Below are 23,866 nucleotides of genomic sequence, written 5' to 3'. Positions count from 1 at the left end.
AACTGGGGGAGAAGGGCCTTAGTCAGGGAGGTGACTAAGAATCCGATGGTCACTCTGTCAGAGCTCCAGCATTCCTCTGTAGAGAGGAGAACTTTCCAGAAGGACAACCATCTCTGCAGCAATCCACCTCTCAGGCCTGTATGGTAGAGTGGCCAGATGGAACCCACTCCTTAGTAAAAGGCACATGGCAGCCCACCTGGAGTTTGCCAAAAGGCAATTGAAGGACTCTCAAATCATGAGAAACAAAATTCTCTGGTCTGATCAGACAAAGATTGAACTCTTATTTGGTGTGAATGCCAGGCATCATGTTTGGAGGAAACCAAGCACCATCCAGTGTAGCATGGTGGTGGCAGCATCATGGTGTATGGCTGTTTTTCAGTGGCAGGAACTGGGAGACTAATCAGGACTGAGGGAAAGATGAATGCATAAATAAATGCAAAAAACAGTCATGGCATTATGGGGTGTTGTGAGTAGAATTTCGAGGGTAAAAATGGAGGTGTTCCAGGCACGTCCATCTGGGAGGAGACCCCGGGAAGACCCAGGACTAGGTGGACAGATTGTATCTTCACACTGGCCTGGGAACGCCTCAGGATCCCCCAGTCAGAGGTGGTCAACGCAGCACGGGAAAAGGACATCTGGGTCCCCTGCTGGAGCTGTTGCCTCAGCAACCCGAACCTGGAAAAGCGGTTGAAGATGAGTGAGTGAGTGGAATAAGGCTGTAACATAAAATGTGGAAAAAGTGAAGTGTGAATATTTTCCGGATGCACTGTTTGTGTGTGTGTATATATATATATATATACACACTCAACAAAAATATAAATGCAACACTTTTTGTTTTGCTCCCATTTTGTATGAGATGAACTCAAAGATCTAAAACTTTTTCCACAAACACAATATCACCATTTCCCTCAAATATTGTTCACAAACCAGTCTAAATCTGTGATAGTGAGCACTTCTCCTTTGCTGAGATAATCCATCCCACCTCACAGGTGTGCCATATCAAGATGCTGATTAGACACCATGATTAGTGCACAGGTGTACCTTAGACTGCCCACAATAAAAGGCCACTCTGAAAGGTGCAGTTTTATCACACAGCACAATGCCACAGATGTCGCAAGATTTGAGGGAGCGTGCAATTGGCATGCTGACAGCAGGAATGTCAACCAGAGCTGTTGCTCGTGTATTGAATGTTCATTTCTCTACCATAAGCCGTCTCCAAAGGCGTTTCAGAGAATTTGGCAGTACATCCAACCAGCCTCACAACCGCAGACCACGTGTAAACACACCAGCCCAGGACCTCAAGATCCAGCATGTTCACCTACAAGATCGTCTGAGACCAGCCACTCGGACAGCTGCTGAAACAATCGGTTTGCATAACCAAAGAATTTCTGCACAAACTGTCAGAAACCATCTCAGGGAAGCTCATCTGCATGCTCGTCGTCCTCATCGGGGTCTCGACCTGACTCCAGTTCGTCGTCGTAACCGACTTGAGTGGGCAAATGCTCACATTCGCTGGCGGTTGGCACGTTGGAGAGGTGTTCTCTTCACGGATGAATCCCGGTTCACACTGTTCAGGGCAGATGGCAGACAGCGTGTGTGGCGTCATGTGGGTGAGCGGTTTTCTGATGTCAGTGTTGTGGATCGAGTGGCCCATGGTGGCGGTGGGGTTATGGTATGGTCAGGCGTCTGTTATGGACGAAGAACACAGGTGCGTGTTATTGATGGCATTTTGAATGCACAGAGATACCGTGACGAGATCCTGAGGCCCATTGTTGTGCCATACATCCAAGAACATCACCTCATGTTGCAGCAGGATAATGCATGGCCCCATGTTGCAAGGATCTGTACACAATTCTTGGAAGCTGAAAATGTCCCAGTTCTTGCATGGCCGGCATACTCACCGGACATGTCACCCATTGAGCATGTTTGGGATGCTCTGGACAGGCATATACGACAGCGTGTACCAGTTCCTGCCAATATCCAGCAACTTCGCACAGCCATTGAAGAGGAGTGGACCAACATTCCACAGGCCACAATTGACAACCTGATCAACTCTATGCGAAGGAGATGTGTTGCACTGCATGAGACAAATGGTCACACCAGATACTGACTGGTATCCCCCCCAATAAAACAAAACTGCACCTTTTACAGTGGCCTTTTATTGTGGACAGTCTAAGGCACACCTGTGCACTAATCATGGTGTCTAATCAGCATCTTGATATGGCACACCTGTGAGGTGGGATGGATTATCTCAGCAAAGGAGAAGTGCTCACTATCACAGATTTAGACTGGTTTGTGAACAATATTTGAGGGAAATGGTGATATTGTGTATGTGGAAAAAGTTTTAGATCTTTGAGTTCATCTCATACAAAATGGGAGCAAAACCAAAAGTGTTGCATTTATATTTTTGTTGAGTGTATATATATATATATATATATATATATATATATATATATATATATATATATATATATATATATAAGACTCGATCACTAACTGCATACAACTTAAAAAAATGAATAAAAGAACAATCTGAATGCTTTGCAGCATTTCTTGTGTGCCAATAGTATCCTTTTCCACAGCACCCTCTGATGGTCACAGTGGAAAAGATGTAATTAGTTTGTGGTTTCAGAAACTGCAACAGATTTATGCTGAGATTTTGTGTTAAGCACCAGATGCCATTCCTGATGCAGCTCCAGACACCCCTCTGCCAAACACAAATCAGGACCTTTTCCACTTAATGTCTGAGATCTAACAGGATCACGTGTACATAAAAACAGTGGCTGTTTCTGCTAGTAGCCAGTAAGGTGAAAAAACAGGCTTTGTTTTCATTTAAATTCAAGAACAGCGGTAACATACAGGAAAATTACAAACATCCGTGTAAGAGGCTGTGCACAGACACGATCATTCTGTCAAATGTGACTCTTCGAAGGTTCGAACCTCTTCATTGGGCCTTGACGTTTGTTTCGTATGCTCTGTGAACAGATGTACTTTTATGGATGTTTGTGTGAAAACGAAGAGCTGCTGTTGCTGAGTCATATGTGCACAGGTCTGGATGGAAAATCAGGCAAAACCAGTCTGACAGGTTTGTAGTAAGCGCACGCGCACACACACATACACACGCACACACACCCTGCAGCTCAACCTTGTTCTTACCATCCCACCGACCTCCGGGCTATACCCTTATCTACAGCCTTTCTGCTCTCACTCTCTTTGTGTGTCATCCTCCACTCACTTTCATATGTGAATGATATAGGGTAAGATAAGGACAAACCCCTGTATGAGATGACTACCCCCCCCACACACACACACCACACACACACACACACACACACAAACATTTAGTACGTCAAGTCCCAGAACGAAACCAGACATTCTTTATCTGACACAGAGACACGTGCATGATAATTTGGCAGCTCTATGACTCACTTCTGAGATACCACTTTGTACAGACAGACCACAGAGGCTCTGTTGTCCCACCCTGAGGACAGAGCTGTTGACTGTGCAATAATAATAACCCAAACACAAAGACAGGTTTCACAGACATTAAGCTGCAGCTCGACTTGACGCCGACTGCATTCCCGTCTTTAATAACTGAGCTCCCACTGTCTCCTAAGGAGCACCAGTACATCAGGGATGGGCAATTGTGTAACACGGCAGGGGCGGATTTAGAGATAAATTCATGGGGTGGCAAGCAGGGACAGGTACTATTATGTGGGGTGGCAATGTAATGTTTATGTATTATGCTATTATAGGTCAGGAATCTGGATTATAGCATCACGAGTCCAAGTTTCATATAGCCTAGAGCAGCGGCCCGCAAGCTTTTTGCGCCACGGACCAATTTTCATGTAACGTTAAAACAACATTTTTGCAGACCAATATAGAAAAAACTATAAACAATGTGTGTAAAAAATGCGTGAGTGGAATAGTAATTTCAAGCGCTCCAATGGGCGTCATAGATCTGTAAATTGTGTTTTCATGATCACAAAATGAACATTGCTGTAGTAGTGCAGCAGATAACCAAAACAATTGTTCAGTTTGTGATAAAAGCATGAAATGTGGCACACATATTCTAAATTAACTAATGTTTATTTTCAGATATGAAGACATCCTGGAGGTGACCTCTAATGAGCTACAGGGGTCAATAAAGAATTACACAGGGGTCAAAATATAAAAATTCTCCAGTCATGTTGAAAACTATACCACACTATTTGTGTGATCATAAGGATTCCAAAAATGTATAGTTTGGGCTATCCATGACTGAATGTTATGGAGTTATGGGGTAAAAACAGCAAATATGGTGACAAAGGTCAGTTTCAGTTTGTACAAGGGTGAAAAGTAAAAGTTACTTCACTTTTGGTAAAAAGTGATGCAAATTATTGGTTGAGTGAATAGGGTTAATAAATGGAATAGTTTTGACTATGTCGAATGCTTGGTCTCCAAAGTAAAGGTCAAACAAGGTTGACGTCCATTGGATTCTATGACATGTGACATATGTTACCTCGTAACATGATAACAGCGTGACAGATGGTGCAAACTATTCCTTTTTAAAATACTATTAACTAAACCAATAATTTGCATAATTGTTTTACCAAAATTGGAGCAAGTTTAATGTTTGACCCCTGTACAAACTGAAACTGACCTTTGTCACCATATTTGCTTTTTTTTACCCCCATAACTCCAGAACATTCAGTCATAGATAGTCAGAACTATACCTTTTTGGAAGCTGTGTAATCAGATAAATAATGTGGTATACTTTTCAATATGATTGGAGCATTGTTAAAGTTTGACCCTTGTGTAATTTTTTATTGACCCCTGTAGCTCATTAGAGGTCAGCTCCAGGATGCCTCCATATCTGAAAAAAAATAATTAGTTAATTTATAATATTTGTGCCAAATTTCATGCTTCTATCACAAACTGAATGATTGTTATGGAAATTTTAGGGCAATTCTACGGTAACAGAATTACAATCTGACCTAATCTGTAGTCGTTAGATGCAGTATGTCCAGATTTTGCTGCTGTTGTAATTCCGTTACCATAGAATTGCCCTTTAGCTAAGCTGCACCACTGTAGTAGAAAACAACATATTTAATCAAATGACAGCAGAGAAGCTGTATGAGTCTTACCTGAGCTGAAGACTCACAGAAACACACCTCAAGGGTGTGTGTATCAACGCTTGTCCTCTGCTCATCCTTCTGTACTCTGTCCATCCTTCTGTCCTCTGTCCATCCCTCTGTCCTCTGTCCATCCTTCTGTCCTCTCCTCACACCCTCTTCTCTTGTTTCCAATGTTCCTCTAAATCCACAAAGTGTTGTCTCCCCTCAGCAATAAAAAAGTGCTCCACTGTCGCTTTATGAAATGAAAGTGAAACCTAAAAAGCGTACATTGCCGCTCGCGTGCACAGACTTTTGTTAACATAACACGACTTTAAGGTTGGACGAAACATCCCTAATATCTATGAGAGACACGAGTAAAGGTGAAGTCTAGTTACAAAGAAAGTTTTGTCAGCTGATGTGACCAGTGTTGACGTCCGTCCTTGTTATACAGTACTTGGTGAATGTATCAATTTTATATTTCTTTCTCTGCAAAGTTTTTCTGGCAGCCGTGTGTGCTGGCGTGTTGTCGTGTCTTTTAGGGAAAGTTCGGCGCCACAACGGGGGGGGCAGGGAGAGTGTGAAGCGCAGCTTGTGCTGCATTCAAGGGTGCTCAGAGAGCATAGTTTTCGCCGGTTAAAGTCATTCGCGAGGTCCCTTTTTTGAAAAAAATGTCACCCACTTCTGATTGCGGTGGCAACTGGGGTGGCAAGAGCTATTTTAGGGTGGCAGTTGCCACCCCATGCCACCCCAGTAGATCCGCCCCTGTAACACGGGCTCAACAGCCAAACACTCCAAATGAGCTGATTGGCTCTTTTAAGTGAAGACAGGAAGCAATGAGGGACATCGATTGGACAGCTAAGGTGACTGCTGGTCCTCCACTGCTCATCTCAGCAGCACAAAATCACCAAGTAATAGGCAAAACAAGATAAGTAAAACCTTTCGCTTTAATATAATCCTGATTTAACCAAGCAGCTTCTTTTTCTTCCTCTTTCAGCTGCTCCCGTTCGAGGTCACCACCGCAGACCATCCCTCTCCATCTCACCCTGTCCTCTGTATCTTCCTCTTTCACACCAAACACCTGCATTTCCTCCCTCAGCATATACATCAACCTCCTCTTTGTCCTTCTTCTCCTCCTATCTGGTGGCTCCACCTTCAGCATCCTTCTCCCTATGTATCCTGTGTCCCTCCTCTGTTGTTATCCATTATCCAGGTGCACGGTTAGCTTTGTGGGGAAAGTGTATCACAACTTGTTCCCACTGTGGTCTGTTTGAATCTCAGACTTGTGCATCTGTGGTTAATCTCTCTCTCTCTCTCTCTCTCTCTCTCTCTCTCTCTCTCTCTCTCTCTCTCTCTCTTTCAACTGCCCCATTTCCTGCTGCTCTGCACTGCATTCTAAAAATCAGGTCAGGTCCTGTCTGGAAGCATGCGCTGGTCCCATGTGTCACCACAACCACACTATAAATTTATTCAATGACTGCTTTTATAAATTTTCTCACTGTTGTTTGAAGAAATTTTTATTTTTTACTTATGTTTTCTGACATATCTAGGTCTGCATAAATGGCTGGGAGGAAGCTGAACAGAAGAAAACTAAGGGTCACGGGGCAGCTGGAGTCTGTCCCAGCAGCCATTGGGTGGGAGGCAGGGTACATCCTGGACAGGCCACCAGTCCATTGCAGGGCCACGTATAAACAGACAGACCAACACATTCATACTCTCGCCTCAACCGTGCCACCTGAACGTGAGCATTTAGTAATGATAATAATAATAAATCATTATCAAAATAGTTGACAATTGCTAGCATAATAACTGACTGTCAGATTCTGGAATTTAAAAAATTTAAACTACCGTGCATCCGGAAGTATCCATAGCGCTTCACTTTATCTGCCACATCTTATGTTGCAGCATTATTCCAAAGTGGGGTAAATTCATTTTTTCGCTCAAAATTCTACTCACAACACCCTATAATGACAACATGAAAAATGTTTATTGAAGTTTTTTTTGCAAATTTATTAAAAATAAAAAAACTAAGGAATCACATGTACATAAGCATTCACACCGTTTTATCAATATTTTGTTGATGCACCTTTGGCAGCAATTATAGCCTCAAGATGAAAACCTGCTCCAGAGACCTCAGACTGGGGTGACGCTTCATCTTTCAGCAGGACAATGACCCTAAGCACACAGCCAAGACATCAAAGGATGGCCTTCATGACAACTCTGTGAATGTCCTTGAGTGGCCCTGCCAGATCCCAGAACTCAATCCGATTGAACATCTCTGGAGAGCTCTGAAAATGGCCCTGCAGCAATGCTCCCCATCCAACCTGATGGAGCTTGAGAGGTGCTGCAAAGAGGAATGGACAAAACTGCCCGAAGATAGGTGCAACAAGCTTGTAGCATCATATTCAAGAAGACTTGGGGCCGTAATTGCTGTTAAAGGTGCATCAACAAAGCATTGAGCAAAGGGTGTGAGTACTTACGTACATGTGATTTTTCAATTTTTGGGGGTACCTGGCTGCTATGACGATTTGAATTTCCCCTTGGGATTAATAAAGAGTGTATGTATATGTGTGTGTGTGTGTGCGCGTGCTTGCTTGCTCCAGGTCCTACATTTATGCCTGTGTCTTATGGTTTGTGTCCTGTCCCGTCTGTCCTTATGATCAATCGATTGCCTCTTGTCTTCGCTTCCTGCCTGTCTCGGTTCATGTCTGTGTCTTGTCCCCCCTTGTGGTTCATCCTTTGTCTATGTCCTTGATCTGTCTCTGTCATCATTGTCTCTGTTATCTGTCCTCTGTCTGTGGTTCATCATCATGTTTCCATGTCTTTGTTTGTTATCCGTATGTGTCCTCCAGGTGTCTGTTTGGTCTGTACATTCCCCTGTCCGTGTTCTTGGCCCTTGAGTTCCAGCGTTGTGTTATTTATCATGCAGGAAGATGCAGTCAAGGTCACAGAGAGGCAATGAGGCTTGGTCCTCCTGGTAATGGTCTGGATCATGGATCGTGGCTCTGGAAGAACCTGGAAGGTCTGCAAGAGTCTGGCAAAGTCTGGCAATGCTAACAAGTATCTGGCCACTACTGAACAGAAAGTCAGGGTTTAATTAGTCTGTCAATATTCAATCACTTGTCTGATCCAGGTGTGAAAAATAACTGAGGGCACCATCTGGTGGAGAAACTACCATATGACTGGTTAAAAGATAGTTATTACCAGGATCCGGGGGAAATCCTGACATACATATTTATTCTGTATTTTTGTTCCTGGCTTTAGGTTTCAGCTATTGTTCAGTTCTTTTTGTAGTAATACTTCTGAGTGTCTCTTTTCATGTGTTAGTTCATGTTCGGCTTGCCTCGGTTGCACTTATACACTTGTTGAATTACACATTGGTTTTTGTATTTTACACTTGGGCTTATATTTTGGTTTTATTTCTTCCTCTGTTGTATTTGGTTATCTTTGTTGTTATGCGTTATGTTCTATTCACCCTTAAGTTTGGATTTAGTTTTCATTCACCTTACGTTCATTTAGTTTTCATGTGTATTTGTTCTTCCTCCTTCCCCTGAGTTGATGCACCTGTTACTCATGAGTTCATTTTTGTATTTAAGCCCTCACCTGTCCCTGTTTCAGTTGCCTGTAGATTCACTGTGGTTCCTGCCATTCTGTGGCCGTGAGTATTTTGTGATTGCCAGTTACCTGTTCTCATTGTTTTCCTAGTTGTTGGTTTTCTTTCCGTGTTACTGTGTTTTTGGACTCTGTTCCTTCAGTCCTGTGTTACTGCTGTTTGGATTTTTTTGTGACTTTGTTTTTTGTTGTTGTTGTTGTTGTTGTTTTGTAGATTAATAAAGCACCTTGTTGTTTCCAGATACCTACTGCCTTTCATTGCCTGCATTTTGGGGTACAATTTGACAGTGTGAAAAAACTCTGTCTGTCTATCTATCTAGCTATCTATCGCTTACTTTTTTATTTTTAATAAATTTGCAAAAATTAAGCAACATATTTTGTGTTGTCATTACGGGGTGTTGTGAGTAGAATTTTGAGGGGGAAAAAAAATTATTTCATCCATTTTGGAATAAGGCTGTAACATAACAAAATGTGGAAAAAATGAAGTGTTGTGAATACTTCCTGGATGCACTGTACCTCTGCCAAGGCCACATATGTTCCATAAAATGTGTTCTGGGTCAAGTTCAAAATAAAATCTCCCATTTTCTAGAACATTATCCATCTGCTTAACAAATTTCATCAACATGCTCTCTCAGCTTTTTGAGTGAAATGTTGGTGTGTGCCAAACATTCTTCTCGAGCTTAGTTTGAGAATATATTCCAAATCGCCCCCAAAACTGAATCATTTCTTTCATGAAATATTATCTAAACAGAACTCTATCTGCTCACCAATTTCCTTGGGAATACCTTTCATTTCTGTGCGTCGGCAAAGTGGCAGTAGCAGGAAATTGTTTTCAGTGGTGTGAATGTGGACAGCATAACTCAAAAACAGCTAGATGGGTTTCCTTCAAACTTGGTAGGGGTATTACTTGGATAGATAACAAGAAGTGATTATATTTTGGAGTAGTTTAGTCAAACGTAAACATTTTAACCAGCTCGTGTAGTTGCAGCGCTCTGATCACTTCCTCCATCTTTTATGCTGAAATAACACTGAATTTATGTGGAAATGATTGTTGTACAAAAGCTTCAGATATCTGTCGCTGAGATAGATGATAACTGGAGAGCAGTTTTAAGTAGAAACGAGGTGATAAGCCGTGAACCACAGCTAATGACGCATGCACAGTGAAGACAGGGCGGACCAATTTTTAGGGGGGACCGGTCGGTCGGCGACACCAGGAGCAACTTTGGTATTAAGAACCTTTCCCAAGGTAGCCTGACAACTGGCCCTGAATTGGGCAAGATACTGGCCTCGCTCTCCTAGCCTGTGATTGGTTGGTGGGTCTGCCTCACGTTGGTGTTGTGCGAACGCTGCTCTCCTATTGGTTGTTTAGGAGTGGGAAATCTCACACCAAGATGGAGGCTAGTATTGGCCCAATTCACAGCCGAGCGGTTGTTGGGCTATGCCAAAGGGTTCTTAGTTTCTGGTTAGGCTGAGGTTTGAATTGAGGATCCTCTGGTCTTTAGCCCAACACTTGAACACTGGACCATCACCTCTAGACAAAAGTTATATGATTAAGTCATACACAGTGAAAAACAGCATATGTATATTTATTTTTACATTGTGGTGTGTTGAGTGTGCAGGGTATATACATCAGTCTTCTGATACCTTTCATTACTTTTTGTCTTATCATGTTAACAGACAAATGCCAATGAAAACATTGTCTCCATGGTGGACCTGAACTGCAGGATTAACACATCAATCAATCAGGATACTTTATTGCAGGCTCATCTAGATTACACAGTAACAGAGTAAGAGCGTTATATAAGCACTATATAATGTACTTTAAAAGAAAAATCATATGAAATGAATTCAAATAGAATTAATAAAATTATTCAAATTAATTACATTTTATAAAAATAAAATTAAAAAAACGTAAAATATGAGCTAACTAGATCTGCTGATATAATAAGGTCCACTGTGACCTTTCACCTTTTTTATTTTTTAAAATATTACAATGAAATATATCGAATGCAGGCCACATAAATTACAAGTCTGCACATTAAAAAAAGAATAAATAATATTTAAATATTTATGGATAAAACTGTTAAGGTCTTAATGGTATAGTCTATCTTCATCGTCCTCATCCTCACATCCTGCGCGCGCCGCCTGCCACTTTGATTATTCCGCACTTCTTCTTCTTTTTTTTTTCCTTGCTCTGTGACGCAACGCCGCACACAGCTGCTCAGAGGAAATTAAAAAAAACAAAAAACCGTCGCCGTTCGGTGGCAAACGCTGGTGAGTGCTTCGTTTCTTTGTTCCGGAGCGACATTTGCGGCTCTGCGTCCGTGAAGTCCTCACTGTGGGAATTTTGTCGGGATTACCGACGTCTGACGGACGGACAGACAGGACGCACGGGGAGTTGCGATAATTTACAATTTTATCGAGCGTTGGTCTTCCGGGACGTCCTTTTGTCACTGAGGTAGGCTGTTTTAAATTCTGATTAAATAAAAATATGCTGGCGCACGCGCGCGCATTGTCAGTTTATTGCACATTTATAATAATGATAATAATAATAATAATGTAAGTGGCGTTTGTGCGTCAGTCAGCCTTTGTTTCGTTTATTTCCTGAAGACTCGTCAGGGGGAAGAAAAAAAATCGACCCGTGCCCTCTGACGGACTGACATTTGGGTCGGTTTGTTATTGTTGTTGTTGTTATTATTATTTTTTTTTTTCAGCTTTCAACATTTTCTGACGCAGGTTTTGTGCGCGAGGTGCTTTGCCCAGCCACATGTTCATTTATTTCAGCGCTGAACACAGTCTGCAGGTTTTCAATCAGCCAGTCATCTCAGCAGGTGGCGCAACGCCACCTGCTGAGATGACTGGCTGATTGAAAACCTGCAGACTTATAATTGCCCCTCCAAAAAGCATTAATTCTAATTACTCCTTTGTTGCAGCACCGTGCAAATTGTTTGTTGTGAATGAATAAGTAAAATCAAAACTAAGTAAAAGAAAGTCCCTTCGGCTGCTTTCTTGTTTTCACTCGGTTGCCACAGCAGATCCAGGGTGGATCTACCTGTTCATTTGGCATAAGTTTAACGCTGGATGCCCTTCCTGAGGCAACTACACGTTACATGGAGAAATGTGGCAGGGGTGGGGTTTGTATCGCAACCTTGCACACTGAAAGCAAGTGCACTAACCACTTGGCCACCACCCCTGCAAGTAGAATTAATAGTGATTTTTTATTATTATTATTACTGTTTTGTTAACCTATGTCATAGTTATACATGTGTTCTTCTCGGTTTGCTAATATCAAATCTTCCCAAATTCGACGTGGACCACAGCAGAATTCTGCTACTGTGCCTGACTTCTGGAAATGTGGAGGTGTGGAGGTAATGGTCTTGTGGTTAAGTTGTAGGATTACGTAATACCAGAGGGTGCTCTGCCCTCCGACCCCCCCCCCCCCCCCCAAAAAAAAAAAAAAAATCAGGTTGGAAGATTACTCAGGGCTCTTGAGCAAAGTCCTTAATCTCCAAGTTGCTCTCAATTTGTAGTGAACGCCTTGCATGGCAGCACCCTTACATTGGTGTAAATGTGAGGCATCATTGTAAAGTGCTTTGATCTTCTGGTTCAGATGGAAAAGCAATATATAAATGGAATCCATATACCTACAAGACACATTATTATTATTATTGACTGGACTGCATGTATATAGCGCTTTTCCATCTGAATCAGAAGCTTGAAGTGCTTTACAATGAAGCTTCACATTCACCCATAGTCACACCAATGTCAGGGTGCTGTCATGCAAAGTGCTGAGTACACACTGGGAGCAACTAAGTATTAAGGACCTTGCCCAAGGGTCCTTTGTGATTTTTCTGGTCTGGTTTGGGTTTGAACCGCGGACTCTCTGGTCTCAGATCCAATGCTTAACCACTAGATCATCACCTACCCAAATATAAAATGATTATTATTGCCTTATTGTTCAATCCCCAAAGGATGATTTAATATTTATATTGAGAATAAACTGCTTCCTGTCTGAACTTTTTTTGGAATGTGTTGCAAATCGTAATGCTGTTATGCATGGCTGGGACCCCATCACCCCTTGGTCACAGTAGCTACAAGAGACAGAAGCACAGTGACAAATCTCCGTTAATTAGGCATTTTACAGTGATGAGAAAAGTGATCACTACGCCATCAACTGGATGAGGCAGAAATAGATGTCTATTTTATGTAAATATTGAGGGATGCAACATGGTGATGGCCAATCAGAGTTCATATTTAAAGGAGACCTGCATTGAAAAAAATGCAGTCAGATTTTTTGAAAAAAAATGACTTTCATTTACACATGAGATCCTTCTGAATGTAGTAAAGTAAATCTGCAAGCCCAGATCTGTCATTCAACGGAGAAATCTTCATTTGAAAATTACAAATTTACAACTAACATTTAGCCCTCCGCAAATTGTCCCTCTCATCATGGACGCTGCCGAGACGTTACGGACAAGACCCTCTCCCAGCATGCATTGCGCCAATTGTAATTTGTGGATTTACGTCAGTTTGCATCTGCACCTTTTTCTTGTCTTATACGGAAGGATCTACTTTTTTTAAAACTTCATATTGTCTTGCGGCACGTTTGGTGAGTACACATTTCTTTTATTTGTGCTTGAAAATTATTTTGGCGGACTTTTTCATACGCCCGTTTGATTGAGTGGTGTTGCAATGAAAATCTGCTGTCTTTCGCCTCCGGTACCATCGCGGGATATGGAGGTGAGACCCGCAAAGAATCCCAGTCATTAAAAATATATAAACCTCTCTCAGCGTCCATGGAGCTCTGGGGCTCCGATTGCCGAGACGTGCGGTGCTGTGGATTTTGCAGCAAGAAGTCTGTCCTTGCAGCAACAGGTGTACCGGCCGCTTTGCATTAAAACAGCGAGCGTAATCTCAGGACTTGTACCAAGTGTGCTGCAGCTCCATTCAGTAGACAGAGAGGTGATGCCGGCTGCAAAGCAGACACGGGCGGTGTGAGTGGCCCTGGTCTGCGGTTAACGAGCTCATTAACGAGCCCACAGACTTAATAAGCTGAAACCAGGACGTGTATAAGTAACATTACTAACAGATAAAATCAATTTCAATGCGGGATCGGACTGAAGGCGGGAGCGCGTCGTCTTGTCCCTGAAGTCATGGAAATGATACGGCTGTACAAACTGTTTTCACAGAGGGCTAAATTTTAGCTGCAAATTTGTCATTTTTAAACGAAGATTTCTCCGCTGAATTACAAATTTGGGCTTACAGATTTACTTTACTGCATTCACAAGGGTCTTATAAATACATATCAACTATTTCTTTCTGAAATCTGACTACATTTATTTCAATGCAGGTCTACTTTAAACTGTAAAATATCAAGCCTTAATTAAATTTGTCATAAGGGATTGACAACATAATGTTCAGAATCACTACTTTAAAAAAAAAAATGTATAGATCATACTGTTTTTTTTTTTTTACTCCCTGCTGTCTGCCCCCCAAAAAATCCATATTGGTTGGGCTCCAGGAAGAACTCTTAAGTAAGTACAAGAACTCCCCAAGTATAACAAATCCAACAAGAGCAGAGCAGCTCGTGGGAGCTTGGTGGTCTTATGACGGACTAGAGATGTGCAGTACATGATGGGAAAAGGACGACAGTGGAGCATTCTGTGCGAAATTGAAGTGTGTGTGAAAAACACATGAAGCAGTTCCCTGGTGACAGGAATCCAGATATTGGTTGTTACAAATGAGAGGCCAATGGTGAAAAAGATGGCGGTTAGTGGAGGGTGCGTCCAGCAGCAGATGGCTCAGTACCCCTCAACAAAGTGCCCGCGACGCTTGTTATGTAAATTGCGAGATGTTTCTTTAAGTCGGTGATACTTCTGTTACACAAAAGTCAACAAATGCTTCAAGTGATTCACAGAAATGAAGCAGTTTTTCCCACAATTAGCGGTGAAACGTGACTATACGTTTTGCTTATTCAAATGATCCATTCGGCCACTTGTCATTACACTTCAGATGTGCCTGAAACGTTAGCACAGTGCTGATTATGAAGCGATTTTTAAAATGTTACTTGAGTTGGTATGTAAGGTTTGCAGCAGATTCCCCCCCCCCCCCCCCCCCCCCCCCAATCACACAATAATCTACTTAATTGTTCTTGTCTGTTTGTGTTACACTTTGTCAGTCACGGCTGTAGCATCAGGTGTCCTGACTTTGCTCTGTCCTGTACCGCTGTGTGCAGATTGTAGATGTTGCACCTCACGTTCTATGAAGCAAAGCAGTTACGGGCACAACCGACTGAAAAGTGTCCCCATGCTATTCGGATTCCATCTTCATTCCAAGGTGACTGGTTTTTGCTACATCTCATAGGTGGCGTTTGTCATTGTTCACCTTGTGGTGTGTTTACCTATTGTTGCAGCCAGTGGAAGAACCAGCTGTGTGTATGTGTGGATTATGTTTGCCAGTGTTGTGAAGTAAGTGGAGGCTCGTAGCAGTGAGGATCCTCGTTGTCGGGTCGGTATCGCTGCAGTCTGCATGCATAAACTGGCAGATAACACAGTGCTTTTCCTCTCTGTTGAGCTCCGGTGTAACTAATCCGGCCTCGTCACATGGGATTACAGTGCACATTTGGTTTCTTTTCTTGCAGTGTTTTAGGTTTCTGACACACTTGAGTGTTGATACAATGGCAGTAGACGAGGCCCTTTGGTAGACCGGTGGCAGTTGCAGCTCTCATCTTGGTATCCTATTTGAGCTGCACAAAAGAGATCTTGGCTTAGAAATGAAACTGAACTCATTTGGAATGCTTTTGATTTACAATTGCAGTCTTTGGAAAAGGAACATAAAAAAAATTGAAACATTAATTTATACAGCTGCTTTTGGATTGTAATGATGAGTACACATTTACTTGTCTTTCCGCAGTGATACCAAATTTTCATAATTGAGTTCTGATGCACTGTAGCAGAGAGTACAAATGCATATCCAGTAACTTCAAGACTTTGGTTTCTTCTTACTCACATTTTGAATTTGTCAAAGATTTGCGCTTCTCCCTTTCTCTCATTACGCTCATTGCTCTTAAAGACATTGGCCACTAAGGAGTAAAATATTTGACCAAAAGTGCATAATTGATATACTTTGATGCCACTTGCATCAAAAATACTCTTAACACATTAAAGTGTTATAACTAGGGATGGGTATTCTTTTCGAGAATCATTGAGAAATGATTCAATCCACCGACATCAATAGCCTTTTTGCTTAAGCCTGGTTCACATGACAGGATTTTAAAATTATCTTTAGGTTTCCGAGACCACACATGTGAAGATAAAAAAAAAATCATAGATCTAACAGGTTTGGTCGTACAGTGTGTGGTGTTTAGCCACACGGTAAGGACAACAACACCACACATGAACAGATTTCACACACGAACATTCCCAGCTCAAACAGGAAATCTTGCAAAACGTGACTTCAGAGTAAACAAACGGAGATAGTTTGTGGACTATTTAAAACAGAGGGAAAAAAAACAATACAAAAAGAAAAAGAAAAGGCGTTCTTTAAAGGAGTGGAGACAGCGCGACCACCAGACTTTCTGGTAAGTCAGAACAGCTGTTTTGATTTTATTTTCCGCTCCGTGCGTCCGTCACCTCGCTTTCTCATTGGCTGCATGTCACATTCAGCAGGCTGCGTGCTTGTTTTGGTCGGAGGACAGAACACATGCTGCGATAACGGGCCAAAAAAAATCCAACATGTTGAATATCCCAGATTTGCGATCGCAGTGCTCCTGACGTCCTTCCGAGCAGATCAGAGCGCTCTTAACACACCAGACCACGCAGGAATATCTGATAAGATGATCTTTAACGTCATCACTATTGTTGGGGCGTCCTTAAGATTGTCGTAAGGGGAAGATCGGGTCCGATATCGGCCTAATTATCCTGCCGTGCGAACCAGGCTTTAATGATTCCCTTATCAGTCCTTCAGAGCAGCTGTTGTGTTTGTTGGGAAAACAATCATTTCTCTACATTGATTACAGACCCTGCAGCGGGCCTGTAATCAACCGCTTCTGTAATGGCTCTGCTTTGAAGCTTGAACCAACGAAGCAGTGCTCCAATGCGCTGGTTCATTGGTTCTCTTCTTTGCTGCTTTTCAGATGCGGCAAGTCTGCTTCTTAACCCCTCTTAAAGCCATTTAAAAATGTCAATCATGAGTCAGTTTTGTGCAGATTAAAGTCACTAACTGGGACTCTTGTCTTGTTGCGGGCAAGAAACGAGAATAATCCTCCCTTCCGTTTGCACAGGTCCAAATGCTGTGCCGCTCTCTGCCGAGTCAAGTTAGAGTCCGGCCAGAATTAATAACTTCAATGCAAATCACCGTTTTAAATCAAATGACACCTCTTTCCAAATATTGTAATACAAACAATAAACTACAATCAACCAAAATTTTTTTTTCCTCCCAAAATGAGGCATCCTGCGTTCTTTATGAATTAAATTGATGTTGACTTGCAGCAGAGCCGGCTGAGCTCAGCTCAGAGGTATGGCGTTACATTCATGCCATTAATGTCTGAAAGGAAATGCTTTTGACAAAAACTACAGATTTTGTTTATTTCTATTTATGTCCAGAGATCAAGGATCCAGTGACCAATTTCATATTTATTTCCTTTAAGACTCAATAAAATGTTGTTGACATAGAAAACATTGTAAAGCCTACTTTTAGTACACAGAAAATTCACAAGCAGTATTGATAAGAGAATCAATAAGTAATTGGATTGATAAGCAGAATAGATAATGGCATCAATATCGATAAAATCTTATCAGTACCCATCCCTAGTTATAACAACTAAATAGTTTTGAACATTTATATATACTTTAATCCTTTCAAATGGAAAATCTCTACAGTCTTGCATCATAAATCATTTTAAAGTTTCCCATTTTTAATATAAAATTTATTGTAAGAAAGTGATGTGAAGGTACATGATTATGCATATCTTGTTTCTTCAAACGGATGAGGTGTTTGATTCATAGTTGAAATGCAATTAGACAAATTCCGAAAGATTTTTTTTCAATAAACCTCATAACCTGCACAATCTTTTGATGCCAAATATGCAGGTTAGGTGGGTCTCTGAGGACCAGGGTTGAGAAACACTGCTCTACATTATAATTATTTCATGTCATTTCTTTCAGGGCATGGTCCACCAAGTGGTACCAATGAAAACCAATAATGTGCTTCTGGTAAAAAAAAAAATTGCACCTGCTAGTGGTAAACAACTTTAAAGTCTCTTCCCCCATCATGTAACTGATTATTGAAGAATGTGTCTCGAACACATAGAATTAAAAAAAAAACCCCCCAAAAAAACAAAAGATGTAAGCCCTATACAGGTCTGCTACTCCCCTTTGACGAGACTTCCAGTACAATGCAGGTTACTTCCCTAGTAAAGGCCTGGTTCCCATTTACAGCTGTTTGGACTGAGACAATGCAATGCCCAAGGACACAGATGCATAGGACAACCAGGAATCGAAACTTGTATTTGTATCCCAACCCCTCAAGCCACTGGCCACAGGTCAACCTTTTGAAGACATACGGGGACATAAAATGGCAGACTACCAAAGGTTTTTTGTTTGTTTGTTTGTATTTTTTTGTCATATCAAATTTCACATTTTCTGTTATTTTGAGTGTGACCTTTGGTGACCTATGTTAAGGTTCTCAATGGGAAATTTTGTAAAACAAATTTGTTTGCATTTATTTGGTGAGGGGTACTTTCTGTGACCTGAGTTTGAAGAAGCTCTGAAATGGTCACCATCACTGTCTAATCCTGAGAACAAAATGATGCTCTTACCACTAGATATGTTCAGTAACTTCCCCATTTTTCTGGCCTTTCTTTATGACTGGACTCACTGTCATTTAACAAAGGATTTTCCCCGAACCAAATGCATTCTACTGCTATGAGAAATCTTGTTCGACAGCTCAAACCGCTGTTAGGCAACGTCGTCAGCAAGAAGACTGCACCGAAATGAAAGAGTAAAGCCGTAATTACGATTCCCAACAGGAGGATGACCGATTCTGCTTGTTAAGCTGCTACAACCGTGAGCGAAGGAGCTGCCTGTATTAATGGACTGTGCCATTGTGTGGCTGCAAATTAACTTGTACTTTCTGTCTTCAGAGATGCTTTCAGAGAAAAGTAATTGGGGGCAGAAAGACTGCAGTCAAAGTATGTGAAGGCTCAGACTGTAGCTTTTTGCCAATTAACTTTTGTCATTGTTTGACACAGCTGGATGACAGTGAAATGTGCTTCCTGTAGTATCTTACAGTGTTGCACGCATGACTGATTTGACAGCCAATGTTGTAGTCAATCAAATTCAATTTTGCAAAACCAAATAATGGCTTGACTTTTCACTTAAAAACAAAAAAACCCCGCTTACCTCTTTTTTCCATCTGTGTCATAAGAATCTTAGTTGTGATTTATTTATTATAACTGGACTCCTGCTGATGTGTACAAATAGTTTGCACTGGTGTCACATTCATGTTAAGTAAAAAATAATCATCCTGCAAAATGACTTTGCCCACTAGAGGTTTGAAAAATAGAGCACTCTTACCTTAACTATTGTAAAATTACTTGCCAATTCTCCACTTATGAATCAGTGGACAGCTTAACCTGTGCACACACCCTATGCACATACACAGTTCTTTGATTCATATTTTGTAAGTCAGAAGATTCATGTAGCACCATGAACCTGGACGTTGTTATATGGTTCCAGTGAAGGAGGTGACAATTTAAAAAGCATTTCTTATGATGGAGCATAAGAAAAGAAACATGACTATCATTGTAAATATTGTTTTTCCTTATGTCATAGCATCTTCCATGACCTGTCAGCTTGTCATCACATTCTGAGACAAATTGTTAGCCAAAGATGAACCATTCTGTGTAGGGTCTGACCGATACAGATTTTTGGGGGGCTGATACAATATTAATAGGAATTAAAAAAATTGTGATTCAGATATATCTTCAGATATAAAAAAAAACAGTGTTTATTTATCTTTACCACTTACAAAATATGAGAAAATGTGTCAAACGTATTCTATTTATATAGAAATAGAGCTTTCGGAGAGCATATTCCACCATGTTGGATTATTGTGTTCTAGCAACCAACCAACTTGCATAAAACTGTCATCATGTTGCATTCACTTGGATGGCCGTTGCCTTGTTGCATTGCTCAGCATTTGCATAAAACAGGCTTCTTGTCTCTTTTGGCCCCACCTAGCTGTAGGCGTAGTGACCACTTGTCTCTTGTAGCTGTAAAATGCCCTTTCTGTCTGTCGTAGCTATTGTGTCCAAGGGATCCCAGCCATGCTTGACAGCATTGTAAACCATAATGTTGAAGTGCTCTATGCTGGACAAATGAATAATGACACCATTTCCAACAGCCTGTGTCTTTTCTGCATTGTTTATGTGGTAAAATATTTTTCATATGTCACAAATAGCTCAGATACCAGTATCTTTTGTGAAAGGGTCATTCAGCTGATATCATTAGCTAACCGATATATTAGTCAGGTGAAGACTGAGCAATGGGAATCTAACAAGACCTTTAAGATAATGGTGGCAAGTTACTTATCAGTCAAGTTTCAAGGAGGTAATGTAAAGCCTGAATATGGAGGGAAGTAAGTTTCAAAGAAGGAAACCTTCAAGTTACTACATTGTGATTGAAGGGGAAAGTAGTCATTGGAGAAGCTAATTTTTTGGTATCCGCTCTGACAGATCCATACACTTAAGAAACTGGTTCTCTTGGATCGGTTTATTTGGGTCATCATGGATTTTTAACTTTAAGCTCCCATTTAAGAAAATAAAATGTTTTGCAGTGGCTTGGATCTTTCAGTTCACTTAAAAACCTCGTCTTTGTCACAAATAAGACATCAGGGGGAAAAAGTTGTTTTAATCTTGTGATCAACAGGATCTTCTTCTGGAGGGCACCTGCCCTGCACATTTTCCAACTCCCTCTGCTTTACCCTCTGTTAATTAACAAAGTCAGGGGTGCTTAACCTATCAGGAGCTTGGAAACATCGGAGTAATCATGAGTGGGTCCATTAAAACTGGATTTAAAACAGCCCACGGCGGCGGAGGGCGCATCGCGCCCCGAGCGGCCATCGACAGGCTGGAACGAGCAGATCGCTTCCAAATTTAAGGCTCTGTTGATGCAGGACGTCATGTGACTAGCAGAGAAGTTTCAGAAGAGGTTGGGATCAGCACTTTATGGGCACATTCCACTGTTAAAGGCGATTTTGTAATGAAAGACGTACGGACGGATTCAAATCTATGTAGTTTTTGAAAAAAATATAAAGGTCGGATACTTTTCTAACAGACCTCGTAAACATGTTGGGTGTGAAATGTTTGGTGCAGGCCTTTAGGTTTCTTCTGGTTTTTCCGAGCAATGAATAACTGCAGAGTTGTTATGAAGTTTATGTTGATTTCTAGTTGGTTAATAACTGTATAATGTTGACCAATTGAACCACACACAGCATAACAGTTAATCATAACCAGTGGCATTCTGCTTGACTTACTCCATTTAAACATATCTTTGACACATTCATTGACATACGCAAGGCATCACATGATCGATTGACTGACTGAAAACTATTATTATGAAAGGGAGTATGTTTCAGTATTTTTTGAAGTGTTACCAGGCTGTTGATTGTTGATGTGTTTGAAAGTCCTTCCACAGAATCTCAGCTGAATAAATAGTGATGAATTTCTAGATCTTGTTTTTCTCTACAGCAGCTGGGCATGTTGTTGTTCTTCAAGATATTCAGTTGGATGAATGGTAGAATGTCTTCAAGACCAACAAGGTGTCATCCGCTTTGGTGTAGAGTAAACCTCTGGATAAATGAGAATCTTGGAGAGAAATGATGAATAAGTTTGGTCTTTTAAAGAAACTGACAATATCTCTCCATTTGTCTTATTGTTGGAGGCACGTTTTTCTTTTTAAGAAACTGGTCATCAGTGTGTCTCACTCGGTTGCACTTCCTTTTTGCTGCATTTCCTGTACATGTTAACTTTTTGTTGTTGGAGGATCTGACATTGGTTTGGTTTAGTGAAAACCCTGATGGCAAAGGTTTCCTGATTTACAGTGCATCCAGAAAATATTCACAACAGTTCACCTTTTCCACATTTTGTATTACAGCCTTATTCCAAAATGCAGTAAATTATTTTTTTCCACTCATTCTACTCACAACACACCATAATGACAACATGAAAACATTTTTTGTCATTTTTGCAAATTTATAAAATAATAATTTAACAAATCACATGTACATAAGCATTCACACCCTTTGTTCAATATTTTGTTGATGCACCTTTGGCAGCAATTACAACTTCAAGTGTTCTTGAATATGATGCCACAAGCTTGGTGCTCCTATCTTTGGGCAGGTTTGCCCATTCCTCTTTGCAGCGTCTCCCAAGCTCCATCAGGTTGAATGGGGAGTGTTGGTGCACAGCCAGCCATTTTCAGATCTCTTTAGAGATGTTCAATCAGATTCAGGTCTGGGCTCTCGCTGGCCCACTCAAGGACATTCACAGAGTTGTCCTGAAGCCACTCCTTTGATATCTTTGCTGTGTGCTTAGGGTCATTGTCCTACTGAAAGATGAACCGTTGCCCCAGTCTGAGGTTAAGAACCCTCTGGAGCAGATTTTCATCCAGAATGTCTCTGTACATTGCTGCATTCATCTTTCCCTCAATCCTGACTAGTCTCCCAGTTCCTGCTGCTGAAAAATATCCCCACAGCATGATGCTGCAACCACCATGCTTCACTGTAGGGATGGTGCCTGGTTTCCTGCAAACATGACGACTGCATTCACACCAAAGAGTTCAATCTTTGTCTCATCAGACCAGAGAATTTTGTTCCTCATGGTCTGAGAGTCCTTCAGATGCCTTTTGGCAAACTCCAGGTGGGCTGCTATGTGGCCTTTACTAAGGAGTGGCTTCCGTCTGGTCACTCTACCATACAGGCCTGATTGGTGGATTGCTGCAGAGATCTACTTAGGAATACTGGAGCTCTGACAGAGTAGCCATCTGGTTCTTGCTCACCTCCCCGACTGGAGACAATCCTGTCTGAGGTCTACAGACAATTCCTTTTACTTCATGCTTGGTTTGTGTTCTGACATGCACTGTCAACTGTGGGACTTTAGGTGTGTGCGCTTCCAAGTCTTGTCCAATCAACTGAATTTACCCCAGGTGGACTCCAATTAAACTGTAGAAACATCTCAAGGGTGATCAGTGGAAACAGGATGCACCTGAGCTCAGTTTTGAGCTTCATTGCAAAGGTTGTGAATACTTATGTACATGTGATTTCTTAGTTTTATTTTTAATAACTTTGCAACAATAATAATAAAAAACTTTCACATTGTCATTATGAGGTATTATTTAAAATTTTGAGGGAAAAAAATGAATTTAATCCATTTTGGAAAAAGGCTGTAACATAAAATGTGGAAAAAGTGAAGCGCTGTGAATAGTTTCCGGATGCACTGTAATCATTCTCTCATTCTCATACTTTCCCACGTTCAGTTGTATCATCCTGCAGCCATGGCTTTGTCTCTCATACTAATCTCTACATCAGCTCTTTTCTCACTCCAGGATCTCGGGTTTTATCTGTGAAGTAATATTGATTGCATTGTGCAAAGAGAGGAAGTGGATCTCACCAACACAAATGAGTGTTCACACATATCCTGTGCTGTTGGGTAAAAATGTGTGTATGTGTTCAGAATTCAGGATGTGGATTTTCCTGGATTCCTGTGACTGAATGTGTCTTTACTGCATGTCCAGCTAGTAACTTGAATTTTTAATTGCTCTGTAGCTTAGATGATTAAAGAACACTGACAGTGTTTCCTGTGAATGGCTGCTTCTCGAGTACGATTGTTGGGAAGCACCACGTAGACTTTGTGATGCTGTCATGTGATCCTGTATCATAATTGTCCTTTGCTGGTTTTGATGCATCAGTGCCTGGCTTTGCTGTAATATAATAATGTAACACAGGCATTATCCTGTCTTGTTTTTCTTGTACCCCCCCCCGCGTTAACTCAATCCTGGTCGACCCTGCTACTGTGTCCCAGTTTTGTGTGACTTAGCCAAAATGGAGTATTGATCCAAAGTAATGACTTCCCCTGTTGGATGATGTCATTAACCGCTGTGGAT

General features: G+C 41.3%; 1 protein-coding gene across 3 annotated transcripts in view; it reads left to right on the top strand.

Annotated features, from left to right (window-relative positions):
* The first annotated feature begins 10,812 nt into the window (after nt 1-10,812).
* march8 (membrane-associated ring finger (C3HC4) 8) overlaps nt 10,813-23,866 on the top strand; it is a 243,893-nt gene continuing 230,839 nt past the window's right edge. Inside the window, exon 1 of one of the 3 annotated variants that reach the window (XM_034184266.1) lies at nt 10,813-11,163. The gene's annotated coding sequence lies outside the window, so the exon portion shown is untranslated. The remainder of the gene's footprint in view (nt 11,164-23,866) is intronic. The other 2 variants (XM_034184270.1, XM_034184269.1) reach the window with 2 other exon arrangements.

Source organism: Thalassophryne amazonica, chromosome 13 (assembly GCF_902500255.1).
Source record: "Thalassophryne amazonica chromosome 13, fThaAma1.1, whole genome shotgun sequence".
Classification (NCBI taxonomy): domain Eukaryota; kingdom Metazoa; phylum Chordata; class Actinopteri; order Batrachoidiformes; family Batrachoididae; genus Thalassophryne; species Thalassophryne amazonica.
This window is presented reverse-complemented; position numbering and strand designations above follow the sequence as displayed.